Source organism: Nuphar pumila, chromosome 10, assembly GCF_984573655.1.
Source record: "Nuphar pumila chromosome 10, dmNupPumi1.hap1.1, whole genome shotgun sequence".
Classification (NCBI taxonomy): Eukaryota; Viridiplantae; Streptophyta; class Magnoliopsida; order Nymphaeales; family Nymphaeaceae; genus Nuphar; species Nuphar pumila.
In genome coordinates this window covers 4867185-4873389 of record NC_143258.1, presented here as the reverse complement: position 1 = coordinate 4873389, position 6205 = coordinate 4867185, and the positions used below count along the sequence as shown (strand labels likewise).

The window sequence follows — 6205 nt, the reverse complement described above, 5'->3', positions numbered from 1 at the left end:
TTTAAAAGTTCATATCCCTTTAATATCCAAGGATGTACCATTGGCCATAGAAACAGAAAATTTTAAAGAGTTAGTGTTTGGTTTGGATAAAAGAAATGCATTTTGTATCATATGAAAGGAAGCACCTGAATCAAGAATCCAAGAAGACATACCGGGAGCTGATGAAACCGCGACACCAGAAGTAGAAGGTATGAAGACTTGTTTCTCACAAATTGTTGAAATGCTTTCGTAAGTTGAGCAATGGAGTGCTTGATGTCGCCATCCCTCTTTTGATCTTCATTTAAGTTGCTTGAGTTATCTCCAACGGAAGCCACTTTTCTCTTACGCTTAGGACAATCGAGTCTAAGATGTCCCAGTTCATTACAATAATGATACATAATTTTTCTTTCACCACCGTTGTTGTTATAGTTATAGTTATTTTTCCAAAAATGATGAGGTTTATATGTCATCATATTATTGCTCGGTTTAGATACTGCATTCACTTTATCAAAATGTTTTTTTAGAGCTAAATGAGTTTCTTCTTGGCATAGATCGGCAATAATTTCACTAAGAAGAGTTGAAGCCCTATAAAGTAGGGATCCTCTTATTTGTTCAAATTTGAGCCTAAGACCATGAATGAATTGAAAAAAACTCTCTCTATTTGCTTTTGTTTTATAGCAATAGCACTTCCTTCCCATTGAGGTTTAAAGAGAGCAAGTTTATCTCATAGAGGGAACAAAGTACTATAATAATCTATAATACTCATATCTCCTTTCTTGGTTGCTCTCACTTTTTCTTGCAAAAAGAAATGCCTAGAAAGGTCTCTTTGAGTATACATTCCTTTCATGAAAAAGCATGCTTCATTTGCCTTCTTAAATTTAGCTAGCACAAATTTTAAGTCCAACATTATTCATCAACCATGCCAATATTTTGGCATACTCGTTTTCTCAGTCTTCAACTTTGGATTGGTATTCTTCAATGGCTTTGGTTTTTCGTTCATCATTCACGGTTTTTTCTTCATTTTCATCGTTAGTGAGCTTTAATTGTGGTTCTGAAACCCCAAAGTTTCTTGCCCTTGAGGTTGTTTTTCATAGCGGCCGGCCACATTCTATAGTTGGTCTCATTCAATTTGAATGAGAGATCAATCTTTGCATCTTTGTTGGTCGTTGCGGAAGAGTTGATGAAGAATAAGAGTGTGAAACTTAAACACACTTAAATACAAAAGAAAGAAGTCCCAAGAGTGTTCAATCACATAAGGGCTTTGATACCATGTAATGAAATACAAGTGCCAAAAATAATGTCACAAAGTGACTACAAGAAAGCATAAATACATAAGCAAGATGTCACTAATGGACCAAATACAATGTGCCACAAAGGGCAAATACCAAACACATACAAAGTAAGAAGAGAGAACTAAAAATATAAGTAACAATGTATTAAGAAATACTTGAAAAAGCATTAAGAATGAAGGGGGTATTCACCCTTATTTATACAAAGGAGACCAAAGGCGAGCTCCCATAGGGTCATTGAGACCTCCCCAACGATCATATTTATAATCGTTGGATAGGGAAAAAACCAATATGCCCTTAGTCAAATGCAAAAAGAAATGAATAAAATAAAAATAAGAAACCCAAAAATGTCCCTAGTGGACATGTCTATTTACATATGATCAAAAAGACTAAATTGTCCCTAATGGGCATTACAAAAGACATATATATATATATATATGTGTGTGTGTGTGTGTGTGTGTGTAAACACATATATATGTATGATATTATCCGTATATTTTAACAGATATCCCGGAAATAGCTTCTGGAAAATGCAACGACAAGTTGAGAGAAGCCAAAGCAGTTCATATTCATTGTTAGTTTGTTACCAGTACATACCTTAAATCAAGCATGATTCATAGCAGTTGATGTTGACTGCCATGGGATTCTAGATACAAGTATATTTTTGTGTGAAGGACAAGGAGAACTTTTAAAAGAAAGGGCTAATCAGTTTAATATCTGGTTCTTTGCTTCAAATTCAATCATGTGGTACCGGGAGGACAATATTTAATTTTAATATCAATTGGACTTATTTGCAAAAGTTTATTTCTTGCAAGAACCAAAGCTTGTATGAGATGGTTTTCTTTCTTCAACTTATTTACCGCAGCTCAATTTAGCATTTGTGATGAGTTTCTTTTTTTTTTCAAGTGTGGGGACAAATGCAGGGAAAAGGACATAGACTGGCAATTCACAAACCACGAGAATCTCATAAAATAAGCAGAACAGTATTGTGGGGATTATATGGATGAACTGATATTACAGATAGGAGAAACACTGAAGGTGTTTCACAATACATCAAGTCCTAGAACAAGTGAAAATACAAGATCACATTACAAAATCAAGGAATTTAGCTATAATAAACATTCAGATGTACTTTCAGTTGAAAATAATACAGCATGCTTCAATTTGTGAAACCCTTCTATCACCCCGAGGTGCTTAATCTTAGTCTTCCACAACTTTTTTTACAAGTGCAAAGCTAAATGGAAAAAAAGAAAAGAGATAGCCCTGTGTGGAAGTTCTTTCATGATAAATATATAATGCTGCAAAGGGTGAATTCGAATTAGCCTCAGCTTCCACAGTTTTTAAAATACAAGGGCACGATCCATCATTGACAAGAAGCAACTCTTGCTGAGAGGTTCTTTCCCTTAAACACATTTTCATTAACATTGCATGGAATATTACATTTTTGAACCACAGCAATAAGCCAATTTAGTGTGTAAGTTGGGCAATTTTCATTCTAGCAACATCTTCAAAAGCCTTGTCCAGGGCATGTAATGCCACTCGATAAATATCTACCGAAGCTGCCCCATCCTCGGCAAACTTTATCCCTTGTTTACAAATATCATTAAATCGCAAACTAAGAGACTCTTCACAATCAACAAGCATCCTGCTGCTGAATCCATCTACTACAACCCCACAATTGGCATTTTTTGTAAATCGCTTGAGAACATAATGAGATGGAAGCCTCAAAATATTTTTCATTCTAAATGCTATCAAAACATGTCTGCAGAGCACCCCTGAAAATTCAAGCATCTGACAGGTGCAATTAGCTTGCCTGTTGGCAGCATCTAACTTAACAATGTGTGGTCTGATCTTTTGCCCAAATTTTGTCACACTATAAGTGACGCTCATTCCATCTTTCTCTTTTTCTTCTGCAATATAAGCAAGACTGCCAAGTAACTCTTCTTGAAATCTTTTGAATACAGTTTTTGTATAAACTTCTACTGCATCTTTTTCCAAAGGCCATGCTGTCTTAATGGTCGCAGGCATGCTATTTGTTTCAAAGTCCGCATGCATTTCCTTCTCATACCGGCCCTCCAATGCTCTGTCATACTGCATCACAAAATCATGTAAACTAGTATTGGCATTCACAGACCCATCAAAGATAGAGTTAATGCTCTCAGTTTGTTCAGTTGCAGATACATCTCCAAAGAATGTATTCCGCAAGTATGCTGGTACCCACTTGTGACGAATTTTATATTGGGAGTGAATCCACTGATTCTCCTTAAAATCATACGTTTCACAAAGGGTTCTCCAATATTCTTCAAACTCATCAATGGTCTCACTGGTGTGAATGATTTTGTGAAGTTCCTCTTTAAAGTTTTTGTGTGTCTGATAGACCTGTGATAACTTTTCGTCTGCTTTCTTTAGGATGTGTGACACAGAATAACAATGACGGGTCTCCAGGAATACCCGGGCAACTGCTGCTCCTATAGCTTGTTCTTGACTTGTGATTAATGAGAGAGGATGGCGCCCAGACATCGCTTCAAGCCATGTATTAAACAGCCAAACAAACGATGATTCACTTTCATCCAAAAGCAAAGCACAACCAAAAAACACAGTCTGTCGATGATGGTTTAGGCCCGTGAACGAAGCAAAAGGCATCTTATATTTATTTGCCTTCCGAGTCATGCCGAATGTGACCGCATCACCGAAGTACTTATATGCAGTTCTTGACCTACCATCAGCCCAGAAAAAATTAGCCATACATTCTTCCTCATTAACTTGTATCGCATAAAAAAAGGCCGGATTCTTCGCCTGCATATGCTTAAAATAGTCAAGTATCGCCTGTGCATCTTCACTTTCAAGTGCCTTCCGACGAGCAACATTGTTGTAATTTCCACAATCCCGCTCAAGGATCCCCAACTTAGTAATCCTAGCAGCTTCCTTCTTCAAATAAGCCATCATATGGTTTGTGTCCACTCCAGCTGCCACACAACTATCAATAAGACTCTGTGCAGTAGTCGACGGGCTCCGGTGAGAACGGAGATACTTCACCTTGTTGGGCACAACCATGGGATGATTATGATCCTTCACGAAAATTCGAACGACCCATTTTCCGATACCATCCTTCCGAACCACAAGCTTCGCCGAGCAGCCTTCGCGCGTGACCAACCGCACCCTTCTCTTCTTATTCTCATTGCCATCACCCTTGTTCTTCGTCTGGCGAAAACCTTCCTTGGAGCAATAGAAGTACCGCCCGATAACAGCCCGGTCGCGGGCCGAACGGCTCGTGGAACCGATGCGAACGCTAAAACCCGATCGCCTGGCATAAGAATTGTAGAAATCTCTACAGGCCTCTTCAGAATCAAACTCCATACCCACGTAGGGCTCTAGAGTCGCAGCATCATCAGGTGCTATAAAATCACCACCACCATTCGGATTCTCCGCAGGTCGATCACCTCCGCCACCAATTGAGCCACCACTCCCAATCACACCATGATGAACAGAGACTCTCACTCCCGCCCCACAATCCATTCATCTGATAGACGCTAACGCACCATAAAGAAACTCTATTCCATCCCCACCGAAAAAAAAATAAGAATAAATAGCAATTTATTCAACACAGAGATTCAAACAGAACATCACCACATATCAATTTTCTTCTCCAATTAAAAGAACCCAAAAAATCCAGATAAGATACCAATAAATTTGTTTGCAATAAAAACATTTGGGGAGCAATCGAATACAGAGATCACACCCAGAGAGAGAGAGAGAGAGAGAAAGAGAAGAAAACCCTAGAATTGCAGAAAAATAGTGACAGAAAAGAAAATTCAGAGGAAATATGGAGAAAACGGGAACTCGTACCTCGCTTGGTCCCCTTCTTCCTTTTCTTCTTCTTCTTCTTCTTCTTCTTCTTCTTCTTCTTCTTGGTGTTCCTCTCACAAACTGCTTCTCTTCTGAGAGAGAGAAAAAGAGACATTTGTTTTATACAACGCATCCAACTCTAGCTTCCTTGCGCGAAAAATCTTGGCCGTTGGTTTCTCAATACAGCCAGCATGGACGGTGGAAAAATTAGGAGTATACTCCATTCGTAAGTCACTAGAATATGTTTGGTGGGAATATGTTTACTAGGGTGTGAACTGGTAATTCTGACTCTTTTTCAGTCAATCCAACCGTCCGTTTGATAGGAATGGACGGTCAGATCTTGAATTTTCGATGAAAAATATAATTTTTAAATGCTCAAATATTGACAAGAATTCTGAACCGTAGATTTTCAAGCCTTAAACGGTCTTGTTTATTCATTGTAATTGGTTAATCTGCATGGCTGGCATCAGTGAGATTTAAGAAAAAAAAAAACACATCATATTTCGGCTAACATGTTTCCAGTAAACATATTTTAGTGACTTCCTTTCATTGGTGAAAACTCCATGTAGCTTCCTGGGTCGGATCGGTGCAAAGAGATTCAGTTCGTGTTTGAAATTGATGGTCTTGGGTTGCCAATGGTTCATATTTGAGACGGATCCGGATCCAAATCTTTTTAGCAGCTTTGACAGCTGCATCTAGTGTTGATAAATGAGTCGAACTAACCGAACAGGGCATGTTGTTTGGGCTTGGCTCATTTACCAGTTGATCGAGCTTGTGACTCGACTAGTGCTCATGTTTAGCCAAACCAAACTCGAGCTCAGCTCATGTACATGTTTGGGATCAGCTCATTTACAAGTTGATCGAGCTCATGAGCCAAACTCAAGCTCAGCTCGTGCCTCAATGAGACCCAAACACGAGCTTGTTTGTGTGAGTGTGTATATATAGGGTAAATATTGGCTACGAATGGAGGTACTAAACTAATGAGCTAGAAATCATAGGTGCAAGTTGTATCGACTCAATCTAACTGCTTTGTTTGCTAAGGATCAGGCCTTGGATCTTGGATCGTGCTTTCGTAATTTTTCAGTTCTAAA

At 38.6% G+C, this 6205-nt stretch overlaps 1 pseudogene across 1 annotated transcript; it reads right to left on the bottom strand.

The window, feature by feature from the left end:
- Nucleotides 1-2240: 2240 nt before the first annotated feature.
- LOC149823315 (protein FAR1-RELATED SEQUENCE 5 pseudogene) lies at nucleotides 2241-5208 on the bottom strand (annotated as a pseudogene). Its single transcript, XR_016434747.1, has 2 exons — nucleotides 5115-5208; nucleotides 2241-4819 (listed from the first exon to the last, which is right to left on the bottom strand). The product of XR_016434747.1 is annotated as a protein FAR1-RELATED SEQUENCE 5 pseudogene (transcript).
- Between the last annotated feature and the right edge of the window lie 997 nt (nucleotides 5209-6205).